The 15,500-nt window shown below is 45.9% G+C and overlaps 1 pseudogene across 1 annotated transcript in view; it reads right to left on the bottom strand.

Moving 5' to 3' along the window:
• Positions 1-12,611, bottom strand: part of LOC146839047 (uncharacterized) — an 89,191-nt pseudogene extending 76,580 nt beyond the window's left edge. The window contains exon 1 of the transcript XR_014960766.1: positions 12,288-12,611. The product of XR_014960766.1 is annotated as an uncharacterized LOC146839047 (transcript). The remainder of the gene's footprint in view (positions 1-12,287) is intronic.
• Positions 12,612-15,500: the final 2,889 nt, after the last annotated feature.

Raw genomic sequence — 15,500 nt, 5'->3', positions numbered from 1 at the left:
TGTACTTCTATTGCTTCTTTCTGCACCCCTCCTGCTTCTTTGTGCACATCTCCTGACTCTTTCTGCACTGCTCGTGCCTTTTTCTATAGTTTTCTTGCCTCTTTCTGCACCTCTTTTGCTTCTTTCTGCACTTTTCTTGCCTCTTTCTGTACCCCTCTTGCCTCTTTCCGCACCTCTGTTGGTTCTTTCTGCACTGCTCTTGCTTCTTTTGCACCTGTTGCAAATTTCTGCATCCCTCTTGCCTCCTTCTGTACCCCTCTTCCCTCTCTCTGCACCTCTCTTGCCTCTGTCTGCAAACCGGTTTCTTCTTTCTGCACCCCTTTTGCCTGTTTCTGCAACTCTCTTGCCTCTTTTTGCTTGTCTCTTGCCTCCTTCTGCACTGCACTTGCCTGTTTCTGCACCTCTTTAATTTCTATCTGCACTTCTCTCTCCTCTTTCTGCACCCATCTTGCCTCTTTCTGCATCTGTTGCTTCTTTCTGCACTTCTATTGCCTCTTTCTACACCTCTCTTGCTTCTTTCTGCACCCCTGCTGTCTCTTTCAGCATCCCTGTTGTCTCTTTCTGCACTTGTCTTCCCTCTTCCTGCACCTCTTTTGCCATTTTCTGCACCTCTTGCCCCTTTCTGCACTTCTCTCGCTTCTTTCCACACCTCTGTTGCTTTTCTCTGCACTTCTCTTTCTTTCTGCACCCCTCCTGCCTTTCAGTACCTCTCTTGCCTCTTTGTGCACCTCTCCTACCCTTTTCTGCACCCCTCTTGCTTCTTTTTGTACCTCTGTTGGTTCTTTCTGCACTAATCTTGCTTCTTTCTGTACCCCACTTGCCTCTTTCTGCACTTCTCTTGCTTCTTTCTCCACCTCTGTTGCTTCTTTCAGCAATTCTCTTGCCTCTTTCTATACTTCTCTTAATTTCTGCACCCCTCCTGACTCTTTCTGTAACTCTCTTGCCTCTTTGTGCACCTCTCCTACCTCTTTCTGCACCCCTCTTGCTCGTTTCTGCACCTCATTTGCCTCTTCCTGCACTTCTCTTGCTTGTTTCTGCATCTCACTTGCCTCTTTCTGCGCTTCTCTTGCTTGTTTCGGAATCTCTCTTGCTTTTTTCTGTACTTCTCTTGCCTCTTTCTGCACCTCTGACTTAAGAGGTAGTTTTAATCCCCCTGCCCTATTATGTACTAGGGCCTTACAGGGGAGGTCATGGCAATCACAGGGGTATCCCAACCCATAGTGTACTCTAGTGTATGTAGGTGTTTTCACTGTATTCAAAGTGTCTTTCAGCATAGCACTGGCTCCGGCCTGGTTAGTCATAGTCAGTTACCACCAGTACCAGTCAGCAAAACGATGGGGGCACAGGATGACTTTGCAACAATGCTTCTTTCTGTAACACTCCTACCACTTTCTGCACCCCTCTTGCCTCTTTTTGCACCTCTGTTGGTTCTATCTGCATATCTCCTGCTTCTTTATCCACCTTTCTTCGTCTTTCTGGACTTCTGTTGCCTCTTTCTGCATCTCTTGCTTCTTTCTGCGCCTTGCTTCCTCTTTCTGTACATGTCCTACCTATGTAGGCATAGTTAGAAATTAGCATTTGAAAAACCTTGGAAATTAACTGAAAAAACCATAGGTTTCAGGGATGTTATAGTTAGAAAATAGCCTCTGAAAAACCTTTGAAATTCACTGAAAAAAACAAACGTTTAAGGGACGTTATAGTTAGAAATTAGCATTTAAAAAACCCTTAGAAATTCACTGAGAAAACCGCAAGTTTCAGGGACGTTATAATTAGTTGGACATTTCACTTGTACAAAACCAGAGAAATTCGGCTGCTATAGTTAGTTGAGCTAACTATATCTCGCACCCCCGCTATGCACTGCTGATGACGTCACATATTACATCATTCATGACATGGTCAGTGACATCATTAATGACATCACTGATGTCATCTTCCAGTGACTTGTGTTTCTGTAAAGTTTAAATATGTTTTATATATATGCCAAGGTGTATTGAAGAATGAGTGGGTGTATAAGTGTCTGGGTGAAGTATTTAGTAGGTGCGTGACTGACTAAACTGTCTGAATTTGTATATCAGTACGTCTGTTGTTATGTAAGCTGCTGCATGTGTTGGTCAGTAGCTGCATGAGTGTCTATATGGGTTATTGATTGGTTGCCTGAGTATTTGTATGGGAGACAGAGTGTGTATGTGGGTGGGTGGGAGGTGTGTGACTGTGCATAGATGTGAGTGGTTGATTCACTGGATGTATGGGTTCAAGATTGCATGTGGAAACAGCTGTATGGACGGGTGAGTGTGTGTATGAGTGTGCTGGAGAGTGAATGGTTCTGTCAGTGGTACATGTCCAAGTAACTTCATATGTAAAAGGCAGTGTATGTGAGCGTTGGAGTATATAAATGACTATACGTGAGAGTCAGTGATTGTGAGAGTGGATGTATGGATGAGTGTGTACTTGTCTCAGTGATTGTATAAGAGAGTAAGTACGTGTTAGAATATGTTTGAATAAGTGAGGTGGTGTGTGTACAACTGTATAGCTGACTAAATGGGAGTGTGATTGATTCTTTGCATGACTGACTAGATGTGTGAGTAACTCCATGGATGAGTGGTGGTGTGTGTGTGTCTGTATAGGTGTAGGAGTGCATATGATAGTTTTGTATTGATGAGTGACTGTATGTATGAGTGATTGTATGGGTGAATGAGTGGATATGTGTGTAGACCTAGGAATCAGTGAGTGCGAATGTAGTAACTGGTATTGGTGTGTCGATGGTTTCGAAAATGGTAGTCTGTATTTTGCAGTGGGTGTATCAAAGGTTATATTAGAGTGTGAGGAGGTGCATCAGATTTTGACGTGGATGATGTCATTAGTGATGTCATTTGAGTTATCAACAGTGATGTCATGAATTTCTAAGGTTTTTTAAATGCTAATTACTAACTATAACGTCCCTGAAATTCACTGAAAAAACACAGCTTTCAGGGACGTTATAGTTTCCATAGGATAAGCATTTTTTGATGTGCTTATAACTTTGGCGTCGTTTAACGAATCTTTAGGACATTTTCCAAAATGTTGCACATTTCAGGTCAGCTCCTATCTTGAAAGTTTGAGGGTTATACGTCAAGCGGGGGCTGAGAAAAAAGAAGGTCCCAAAACGCGTTTTCCCCATGTTAATTTCCATAGTAAATTTTGAGACAGGCTACAGGCCCAACTGCTGAATGGAATTACCCCAAATTTAAGAGACAAAAAATCAATTTCCCATAGGAAACTTTGGGCAAGGCTACAGCCGAAACTACTGAACGGAATTAACCCAAATTCGGCAAAAAGGTAGTGCTTGAATCAGAAAGCGCCTTTTATTTAAATGGTGTAAATGCGTTCAGTAGTTGCTGAGAAATAAAAAAAATGAAAGTTTCAATATCTAGGGCAGCTTGGATTTGCGACCCCTCCAGACCACGAGCTTCATTCTAATTGGCAGTCAACACTCCAAACCAGGAAGAGTTTGCAGCCATCTTGTGACTCGGTAGAACCTGTTTTTTTATGAATATATATATATATATATATAAATATAAATATTTTAGATACGCACATCTTAAATGTATAATAATAATACATTTATCTTTAATAACGATTACTTCCTACAAGTACAAGGAACCGCAGTGGGGACACATTTCGCACCAACCTATGCAAACTTAATGATAGGTTGATGAGAGCTGGAAGTCATATGGAACTAACAGAACTCAACTAGTATGGAAAAAGTAATCTTATGGATTTGTTTAATCGACTACTTTTTTTTTTTTTTGCTAAGAGGAAAGACATAAATGTGAGACCTTCCTGAAATCACTAAACCACAATGTGCATAGACTAGTATTCACTTATTACATCAGTGAGAAAGAAATAAATTATTTGGAGCTCGTCTCCCAAGCTCTGGCAAACAGACTGACCTTGGCGTCACAGGATACTTGTTAACTCCCCGGGCTGTCTGCTCTGTGCATCAGAATCTTTGCAGCTCCTTTCCGCCTCCACAGAGGATCTGCTAACCATCAACTCCCCATGACTGCCTGGTTCACCTACTCATGGTTTAACCCCTTTGCTGCAAGGCCTCCCCTCCCCCGTGTTAAGTCTTTTTTTGGCTATTTGCGGTAGTTTGCGCTTAGGCCCGTGTAACTTTTTGACCACATAAGGTATCCACGCCAAATTTGAGTCCTTTTCTTCCAACATCCTGGGGATTCTAAAGGTACCCAGGGTTTGTGGATTTCCCAGGAGGGGACCCAGAAATTATACAAAATACAGCTAAATTTTGTTTTTTTGGGGGGGGGGAAATGGGAAAAAAGTACTGCAAATGAAAACGTCTGGGGTTTTCCCTACAAATAGTATCAAAAAGGGGTTTGTGGGGTTGAAATCACAATTTTCCCAGCTTTTAGGGAATGACAGACTTTTGTCAGAAAACTGAAATTTTTTATACAGTTTTGGCATTTTTCTGGGACATAGCCTATTTTTGCTATTTTTTGTGCTTTCAACCTCCTTCCAGTTAATGGTAGACATGGGTATGAAAGCAATAATGGATCCTTGTAAGCTATACATTTTTGAAAAGTAGACAAAATTCTGAATTTAGCAAGGGGTCATTTGTGTAGATCCCTCAAGGTTTCTTTATAGAAACTAACAGTTGAATATAGGAAAAACTGAAAATTAGTTGAAAAAAACAGCCTTTTGTGTCAACGTTTTCACCTGTAACTTCTTCTAATTATGACAGCTCTTTGAAAACAATATACTGTTACATCCGCTGGACCTTACTAGTTGTGGGGATATATTAAGGACTTGCAGGTTCACCAAGAACCTGACGAACCCAGAGCCAAAAACGGAACAGGGACTTGCAATGGTTTTTTATTATGTACCAGGTATATAGGAATTATTCTGGGAAAATGTATACATGGAAAAATCGGTATGAAAGACACCTATGTATTTCTGAAATGGGAACAAAATACAGAGTTTAGAAACAGTAGATATTTGCACGTTTGCAAAATTGGGAATACTCATACTAGCATGAGAATTATCGATAATTTTTCAAAATTACTTCTTTTTTACACATTGTCTTTCATTTGGAAGGCAGAAATGCATCGAAAGTCAATAGGTAATAACAGCTGCTTTACAAATCTGAATTACCCTAAGTCTCCAGATAAAAATGGTACCTCACTTGTGTGGGTAGGCATAGTGCCCACGTGAACACACCACATTTTCACAATGAAAAATTACCCTTTTTAGGCAAAGTGCATAGCTGTAGTTTTTTAACCCCAGCTCTGCCGGCACTAGGGAAACCTAGCAAACCTATACATTTTTTTAAACTTGACACCCAGGGGCATCCAGGATGGGGTGACTTGACTGCCTCTCACCAGGTTCTGTTACCCAGAATCTCTTGCAAACCAAAACAATTGTCCAAAAAAAAACATTTCCCCACATTTCCGAAGTCTTCCGAGAAAAATGGTACCTCACTTGTGTGGGTAGGCCCAGTGCCCGCAACAGGAAACGGCGCAAAACGCAACATGGAAACACCACAATTTCACAGAGTAAAAAATAACCCTTTTTTGGCAAAGTGCCTAGCTGTAGTTTTTGAACCCTAGCTATGCTGGAACCTAGGGAAACCTAGCAAACCTATACATTTTTGAAAACCAGACACCCGGGGCATTCCAAGGAGGTATGGCTGCGTGGATCCCCCAACGTTTCCTTACCCAGAATCCCCTGCAAACCTCAAATTTAGCTGGAAAAAAAAATCACTTTTTTTTACACATTTTTGTGTGGGAAAGTTGTGGCATCAAAGGGCTGACACAAATGTCCTACCACCCGGTGTTTCCCCGGGTCTCCCGATAAATATGGTGCCTCACTCGTGTGGGAGGCTCAAATACACGCGGCAGACAAGGGCCCAAAACATATTGAGCCGAATTGTGAGGAAAATGTGTTTTTTTGGGGGGTTTTTTTTTTACAAAGTTTGAAGTTTGCAAGGGATTCTGGATAGCAGAACCTGGTGAGAGCCAGACAAGTTACCCCATCTTGTATTCCCCTTGGTGTCTAGTTTTAAAAAATATACAGGTTTGCTAGGTTTCCCTACGAGCCAGCTGCGCTAGGGCCCAAAATCCACAGGTAGGCACATTGCTAAAAAAAAGTCGGAGCCTAGTGGCCTTTCTGCCGCCCTGGGGAGGGGGGGGGGGGGGGGGGGAATGGGGAGGGGGGTTTGCCCCGATATGCCCCCAAGGGGGGCAGAAAGACTGGAATTTCTCTGGGGTGGGGGTATTGGCATGCCTACTCATACACGAATAAAATAAAAGAAATCCCTGGTTTCTAGTGGGCTTTCTGCCCCCACCGGGGGGGGGGGGAAATTGGGGGCTACAGCTCCCATCTGCCTCCCAGGGGGGCAGAAAGGCTGTAATGGTGGTGGGGGGGTGGGGGCATTGGTGTGCCCGTTTCGGGCAGCCCCCACCCTAAAAGAAATTGTGCAAATAAAAATCCCTGGCATATAGTGGGCTTTCACCCCCCGGAGGGGCAGATTGGGAGCTACTGCTCCGAAAGGCTGTAATGTTTGCGGGGTGACATTTTAGGTACCATTTCTTAGCAAAATGTGTTGATGTATGCTAGTATTTCACAAAAAAATGTTTTAAAAAATCAGTGTAACCAGTTGCAACAATCTTATAAGGAACATAAAAATAAGCAAGCCAATAGGTATGACTTTGGTGGTCAGCCTGGTTATGTCAATGCGTGCCTTATTTTTTGTAGAGTTTTTAGGTCTCGCCTACGTTGCGCGCATTCGCTACATAGGAGAGGACCTCATGTCATCGATCAGCTTTTCTCCCCAAAAACATGCACGCGTTGCATTGCTTTCTATTGCAACGCATGCACGTTTGGCTTTTTTTCGTTGCGGGAGCAAGCGGCTGGCGCCATATGTTATCAATTATCGCGGCGCCAGCCGCTCGCTCCTGCAAGTGAATCGCGCAGGCCCCCTCCTCTCTCCCCTCCCCCTGCTGCCGCGCGCGCCTGGTTTAATATGCCAGCCTCACGTGCGTCTTGTTCAACAGTGTCCGAGTCTCTTCCTTCACTTGCCTCGGGTCTGGAAAGACCCGCGGAAGGCAGAGGACGCAGGCCCTATGGGTGACATCACAATCTCTTCCGTCCTGCACGTAGTGTTGCATCAGTAGATGTTCCAAGACAGCACTTTACGTCACAGGGTCTTCAAGTAACAAATTCATTCTGATGGCTTAGTTCACGAGCACATAACTAATTGGAAGTTCACACCTGCAAACAATGATTTGTAAAAAAGAAGACCCAGGGGTGGCGCAATCAGTCCCTGGAGACAGGCAGCATCTTATTGCCTTAGTGCATTGCTGGTAACGGCTGCAAGACACCTCTGTGCTGTAGAGATAGACGATGTATGCTCAATGACTGGATGAAAAGATTACTGGACACAGGTGTCTGGTCTGGGCAAACTCTGCCTCGTTTGCATGAGCAGTAAACACCGAAATCACAACAGGGTGGGAGCTGGGAGTCCCTGCACCATAGAAGAGGTTCAACATCTTTATCGTTCACTGTTTTCAAAGAAGGGGCCATCCTGCAACCAGGCACAGTAGGGTGATCGATGTTTGTAGAGGACACCAACCTCACTGATAGTGAAAGTAGCATTATTGATTTATGGCCCTAGCCTCTTGGCTCAGACCCTGCCTTGATGTTGTTTGTTTTTATTGTTCTGCGCAGGAGGCTTGTGCGCATGTGGCCTTTCTTCTGCATCTATTCAGCGCATCGCCATACACCTCACACTGGCACCAACACGCATTAGTATGGACAGTTATTTCCGATTCACCTCTTGCACCTCTCCTGCCTTGCGTAAACCCCGCAGTCACCCGCCTGTTCTGTATATGACGGAACTTTCTTTTGCAAACCTCCATCGTATTGAGATGCAAGAAAGGCGGTGAATTATCTAAAAGCAAATGAAACGGATGAGCTGGAGGCAGATGAGCAAACACATTTACAGGGAGAGCCGAGCCAAGGGTCTGGCCGAGCCCTGAAAACGTGTGCGATGTAAATCACGCAATTAAACATCATGTAAAATATGATAAAGTTGATCCATAACTTTATAGCACTGCACTGAGAAGTACTTATTAAAAGTGATAGTTTTTACACATAAACCATTAGTACACTAAGAGGCAAGACAGTTGTCATGTAAACCCTGTTTCTGGCCCAACTTATTATAGAGCAAAATTATAGACTATTAAATCAAGCACAATAGGTTTCTGTACAGTTGTTATTCTGAACTCACACATTTGAAACTGCTTTCATACACGATAGATGAAGAAACACGTTTAGGTAAAACAAAATATTTGCCTAAGAACACACAATTTTAGCGAGGAAGCTGCAGTTTATCTAGGTTTCACTTTGTACAAATTAGTCAGGAAATGCATATATATTTGTCTTTCCTTATGTTAGGTCTTTGTTTTTAATACTTTGTGCATATTTTTGCATTTTTATATATCGTGAACTCGTCCGGAGGTCCTAATTGAAGCGCTTTACATGGGCACCAGCTACATCATACAAGGTCACACATTCACTGCGTACAGGCATGGGAAGATAAAGTGACTTGGCCAGATCACAGGATTTTGAGCCAAGGCCGAGACTCAAATCTGGTTCCCCAGTTCCAACGATGGCATGCACTGGCAGTAACGCCACACAATACGTCAACCTTAGAATGAACAATCCACGTAATTCTACACCTTTGTAGAGGCCATGCAATATTAGAACAAAAGACTAAACCAGTGTTGTGTTTCTGCATCTGAATTCCTCCGGAAATACACATTCCTAGAACAGGCTTCTCCAACGAGTAGCTCATCAGCTACAGGTAGCCTTCCAGCTACCTGTAAGTAAGCTCCTGTGTGCAGCTCAGCCTACTAAATAGAAGCTTTTGCCTGGGTGATTTTATGTATACCAAAATTGAGAGAGTATATTTGAGATAAAAAATATACTTATTCTCAGAACTCATAAGCTGCCATGTGGAGATATATGGCTGAATTTGCCAAAATATATTTAAATTGGATATTTAAGTAATAAGTCATATAGCACTGGTGAGACTTTTTACAAATGGTATTACCTTGGTAACAGAGGCACTGCAGCTATGGCTGGTATATATTACCCATGTAGAGACAGTCCATTTTGACAAAGCCCTTTTTAGGTCTCGCCTGAGCCAGCGCAGGGCGGAAAAAAATGACGCGTGCGCAGTTTGGCCGACCGTCCTCCGCACACGCCCACTGTGACGTTGGTGGAAAAGGTTAAGAGAAAACAAAATACTTGTTAGCAACTCCCCAAACCCACTTAGCTTCCTGTATTCCACAAAAGGTCTTGCACACAAGATAGTCAATGATCGTAAAATCTTAACTTATTAGTAGGTGATTATGTGGCGTTTTTGGAAAGTCCGGCCGTCAGAATGATACGGCCCCCTCTCCAAAAGGCTGAAGTGCATACCTTAGAGAGCATCTTGTACTTGTGCTCCGGAATAACAGGCTGCCTCCAGATGTTATTAGCGCACGTCTGAAGGAGGAGGGGTCATCGGAGCAGTGTCATCCAGGGCATCATCGTAACTGAATGCCCGGTTCTGCATTCCTAGAGGCAGGGACATCTTGTCTAGAAGGAACCGTGTGCCGTGTTGAATGGCTGAGAACAGAAAACCCCATGGTCACTAAAGCTCCAAGGTCAAGCAGAAGATAGGCAAAATGCACAAACAAGGTGGGAGGATAAGGCCACAGACATAGGAATGTGGAACAAGTAAAGGTTCAAAGCAGTGAACACCAGGGAGGATACAAAAAAAGTGAATACCACAAGCAGAGAAATTAAAGGCAGCAAACCTATTAGTGTGGAGGGTAAAGGAAGCGTTGATAACCTTCACTGGTAAGTGAGGGACAGGTCAGGGAAGTATTTGAAAAATGAATAATACGCACACAAAAAACACGACTGCCAAGATCTCTCTCTTATACATCAGTTAAAGAAACTAATTAATGGCAGTATAGATTAAGACCACACGCCTTGTGTATAAATAAAACAGGGCAAGACAGAGGCACAGTCACCTTGTTCCTAAGACGTAGTCCTCTAAATCGAAACATACTCTCCAGTCAGTTGAAAGACCGCACCCCATTATGGCAAAGAAGATGGAGCAGGGCAGACTTATAACCTGATCATTTTCAAAGCCGAAAATACCCCAACTTTTGGCTCTTTTTGAAGCATATAGGCACTTTGAAAACATACTTTAAAGATCAAGTACATGAAAACATCTCATGCCAGGTTGTTAGCACATAACTCAAACGACAGCGATTAGTGGTGTAACAATCTGAACGCATGCCAGGCTTACAATTAGATAAACGTCGACTGGCCATAAATTTGAGGTTATTTGTTTTTCTAGGGGAAAGAGGTGCTCTTTTTTCAAACGGGTTCTCTTTCTTTGAAGGCTATAACTGGGAAACAAGAAAGGGGGGAGGGGACTAGAGGCACAGGAACCACATCAAGCCGGAGAGGGAAGAGTGGAATGGAACCTAGATAGGAGATAAATAATTTACCAGGAATATCAGGCTGTGGTGATGTCTTGATATCGCAAAGATCCAGACCCTCTCCGGAATACGAACTCGAACCCGGAAGAAAAGTTTTTTGTTGTTTTTTTAATCAGCAGTAACATAGTTTAGCTAAAGCACATGAACATGTAAAAACAACCCAACCACACGCAAACCATTCAAGCAACGAGGCACGACAAGCAGATTTGACCATCCTGCCAAGCGAACTGCCAGCAACAAAATGTACTGCGGTTAACAATTAAGGACATGCACAACTAAAACCAAAGGCAAAAGAGATAAATAGGGCCACCATGTAGGAAAAAGCACAAAAATAAGGTTTCAAACAGGGACCAGACACGCACAGTGTTTGCCTTGCGGGAGCGAGCAGCGGCGCCATCTGTTTCGAAAGCGCGAGCAAGATAATTGAAAACAGATGGCGCCGCTGCTCGATCCCGCAAGGGAATCGCCAAACGTGCACGAGTGTCAATAGAGAACAGTGCAAAACATGCACGAGTTTAAACAAAAGTCCTGAGCGATTCCAAGAGGTCCCTCCTATGCAGCGCTTGAGTGCTGAGTAGGCGAGACCTAAAAATATTTGCAGCAAGCCCCAGGTCACGACCCAGATCAGCCAAATTAAAAGATGCTCATGTGGATACACTTGTATCAAACATCATTTATAGATGCGGTCAGCAAATTGGTAAAAGTCTGTGGTTGCAGTGGCCCAGGAGAAAGGTAATATGCAACTTGAGATTCGCCGACTACGGCGGCATTCAGAATCATGCCTGAAGCCTCCAAAAGCAGCCCGCCGGAACCTGAGGAATTGAACAGTTCTTAGGTGCAAGCTGCAACAGTCTTTAGTCTACAGACCTAAGGACGAGTCTCCAACAGCCTGGTCGCAGGGCACTGGATTTATTTAGCCAATTTTTTTATAGCACATCCTTTACCCAGAGGTGCCAGAGCGCTTTACAATAGAGCAAAGTATATAGGATTAGATATTATGGCAACATATTTACAGAGAATAAATCCGCTAAAAATTACACAATGCAAACTAAAGTTGTAGCGATTATGGTTCCAAAAAAACACATTCCACAGTTGAAGAGTAAGAACAAACTAGTTCTCCAGTGAGGAACATGAAACAGTCAGAGCCAGGGAATTATTGGTAGCAGTCCATTTGAAAGAAAAGAGTTTTAAGGTCATTTTGGAAGATGCGGAAAGAGGTGGCAGTGCGAAGGTATGGAGGAAGCGAGTTCCAAATTCTGGTCGCACAGCGGCGTGCATGAGAACCATACGGCCGCCCGCTCACAACCTAACCAGTCTTGGGTGGTAAGAATGCCGCTGTGATGCTGCCGCCAGCAAAAGCGCAGCTGGGCCCAGCCTGGCCGGACCCACATTCAATGCCCCCCTCCCATTCACAGACCCCCACCCCAACCCACTGACCGACCCCCGGGCCCCACCCACTGACCCCGCCCTCACACCCACTGACCCCACCCCAACATTCAATGCCCCCTCCCATTCACAGACCCCACCCCCAGCCACTGACCCCGCCCTCACACCCACTGACCCCACCCCAACATTCAATGCCCCCTCCCATTCACAGACCCCACCCCCATTGACCTAGACTCCGCCCCCAGTGACCCCGCCCCTCCTATTCACAGGCCCCGCCCCCACTGCAGTTCCCATACTTTGTTTAATGCACTTAGACCGCTGCCTCGAGGCTATTTCTTACCTTACCTCTCTTATGCGTTAGCTCTGTGAGAGGCGGCGAGGGAGGAGCGGCCTGGCCCTGAGGGGACACACCGAGGGACTCCGGCTCTGAAGGCGCCGCCGGGACAACAACACTGCGCGCGGGACAAGAGCCACCTTGGTGATCTACAACTGCGCATGCGCAGGACACGTGGTTTGTCACAAGTACGCATAGCAGAACACATGAAACTGTAAGATTGTGTCACTGAGTATTGAGCAGCCTCGCAGGGAGAGCACTGCCTGTACAGAGTCTAACCGAGAGGGGACGCAGCCTGGACCGTCAACACTGTCTTCCATCACACACAAGAAAGCCCCAGGACTTAAAGAGAGATTTGGATTAACAAGTGCGCATGCGCGGGAGAAAGACACTGCCTCCAGCAGTGGACGCGAGTTAAGAAGGGCCTTGGATTAACAAATGCGCATGCGCCGAGGACAGACACTGGCTGCCGCAGCAACTGCGCATGCGTTCAGGACAGACACTGCCTCCCCCAGCGGAGCATAAGACGCCTCGCGCTACAGCTACGCAACAGCAATCAGTGTTCTGCCCCCTTACACTCAACAATAAGTGCTCAGCTCATATATGAAAACAAAGCCTTTATTGCAGTCTAGTACTACTACTCTTATTATGTATAATGCTGCTAGAAGGACAGGGGCACTGTCTGCCCAACTCACGTCATGTGACTGGCTCTCTCTTTGTTTGCTCCCAAAGAAGCCGACATGTTTGCCGGGCTGACAACCTCGCGGCCCTGAAGGCTGTGATGTCATCAGCTCGGCAAAGACCTAGCTGCGAGGCGCAGTCTCCACCCCCTGATGGCCACCAGCCACCACTGCACTCTGGGAGCCCAAAGTGGGGGGGCAAGGACCGGCAGCAGAACAGGGGTGTAGTTACAAGGCGTTGGACTCACAAGAGGAAGAGTCATGAAAGGCGGAGTCTGACAGTCGAGATACACATCTAGGGCCAGATGTACCACCGTTATTTGCGATCGCAAAAAGGTATCCAACCCTTTTGCGGCCGCAAAAACTGGTGGTGGTATGTACCAACGCTATTTTGTGAGTCACACACTCGCAAACTAATGTTTGCGACTCGCTATTAGGAAGGGGCGAGCCAAGAGCGTCCTTTCCTAATAGCGAGTCCAAATGGTATGTACTATTGTTTACCACCTATTTCAAGTAGGTGGTAAACATTTGCATAAGTGCACAGATGTTATAGATAAAACATGAAAACCAAACTCAAAACTAGTAACAGCAGCATAGTTCGACTTTTGGAAGTGCTCTCCTCACCATGTCCCTCCCGTCTCCCCCCCACCCCCCGCCGTCCCGTTCCGTGGCTCTCCGCAGGCCAACACCAACATCCAGACTGCAATGTCTCCGTAAGGGCGCCTCCCCCGTGCTCAGGTTGCCTCTCTGGGCTGTCCCCCACAGCTTGTGTCAAGGCCCGGAGTGGTCGCTCCCATTGTGTCACAATAGGTGTCTTCCGGAGTCCTAATGTTTCCTCTCACAGAATGGCTATTCCCTCTGCTTTGGCCCATGCTAGAAGTGAATACCTCCATGTCCGTATGAGCGGCAGGTCTTGTGCTTTCCACCTCTTAGTCAGTAGTAATAGCTTAGCTACCACTAAACCCAAGTCATGAAAGCGAGAGGAGACTTTTGTGGCCGGGGTTCTGCGAAAATGGTGTAACAGGTAAACAGGCCATTCAAAGGGTATGATGCGGCCTGTATATATCTTGTGACAGATCCACAGCATGTGTACTAATCCAACCCCCAATTTTGTGCAGCGAGGACGGACCGCATCTGCACGGTGAAAGTACCTGTTTATTTTCTCGGGTGTGAGGTATGCTCTGTGGACTATAAACAGTTGTATTTGGCGGAACCTCATGTTTCTGGGTATGCGCGGTGGGCTATTTAGTATCTTATCCCATTCCCTATTCTCTAGTGGTCGCTCCAGGTCCGTTTCCCATTTTCAGCATAGTGGTTCCAGACTTATTGCTGCGTGCATACGTAAGGAAGCCGCAAACCATAGAATCAAGTGCCTGCCACGCCACATAACGTAAAGTTATTGTATGGTGAGGTGCCGGGTCGGATCCTCCAAAATGTCCCCCCATGTAGAGGTCAGTGTCGCAATCAGGGAGCGGCGACACATGATTTACCCCGGTGGCAGCCCCGTCTCTTCAACCAGAGACTCATATGGTATGAGTGTGCCGTCCCGGTACAGATCTCCCAATGTCTGTATGTCAGCTTCGCGCCATTCCGCAAGTTCGGAGGTGTAAGCACCCCAGACCCGTTGGGGAACCCTCTAGTGGTATGGCCGGTGCGTAGGGGACTAGTGCTCTGGTGAGGTGTAAACTACGACGGTAGCATTTATAAGCCTCCACCATGAGGAGCGGTGCCGGCGTTGGGGCTTTAGGGGCTGGATGAAAGAGTTTAGTAATATAGTCCAGAGCGAGGGCTGGAGTTGGGGTCGCAGGGTCTTCACGGCCTCTGTCTGCTCGCCAGCGGGCTATCATCTGTAATTGTGCAGCCAAATAGTAATGCTCAAAACAAGGCGCAGCAAGGCCTCCCTGATCAGTAGGCAAGTACAACTTAGTCAGTGCTATCCTGTGGCGCGCGTTGCCCCAGAGGAAGTCCCTAAGTAGTTTTAGTGAGCGTGGTAAAGAAGGCCGCTGGGATATATATTGGCAGGTTGGCGAAATAGTACAGAAGGCGGGGAAGGATCACTATCTTGGATAATGCTACCCTGCCAGTGACTGTTAGTGGGAGCGTTTTCCAGAAGTGTACTTGCGATTTGATGGCTGTCACAGCACGTCCCAGATTACCATCAATAAGGTCTGCCGGCTGACGATATATCTGGATTCCTAGATAGCGGAAAGTATCAGCTTTCCACTGCACCCTTATACCGTCCAAGATGTTGCCCGGATCTTGAGTGTCCCCCCGGAATGCGTAAAGGCAGGACTTGTTGGCATTTACTCTGAGTCCCGAAAGAGAGGCGAAGTCACATAATGTGTGCGCCAGCTGAGTTGGTATATTTCCCACATCCCTCACGAAGACCAAGAGGTCATCTGCGTACAGCGACACCTGATGTATCGCGTCTCCCAGGGGTATTCCATCTCCCAGCATCGCTCTTAGTGCCGCTGCCAGGGGCTCAATTACGAGCGCAAACAGGAGGGGTGAAAGCGGGCACCCCTGCCTGGTGCCCCTGCATAT

This window comes from Triturus cristatus, chromosome 4_2 (genome assembly GCF_964204655.1).
Source record: "Triturus cristatus chromosome 4_2, aTriCri1.1, whole genome shotgun sequence".
NCBI classification, from domain to species: Eukaryota; Metazoa; Chordata; class Amphibia; order Caudata; family Salamandridae; genus Triturus; species Triturus cristatus.
This window is presented reverse-complemented; position numbering and strand designations above follow the sequence as displayed.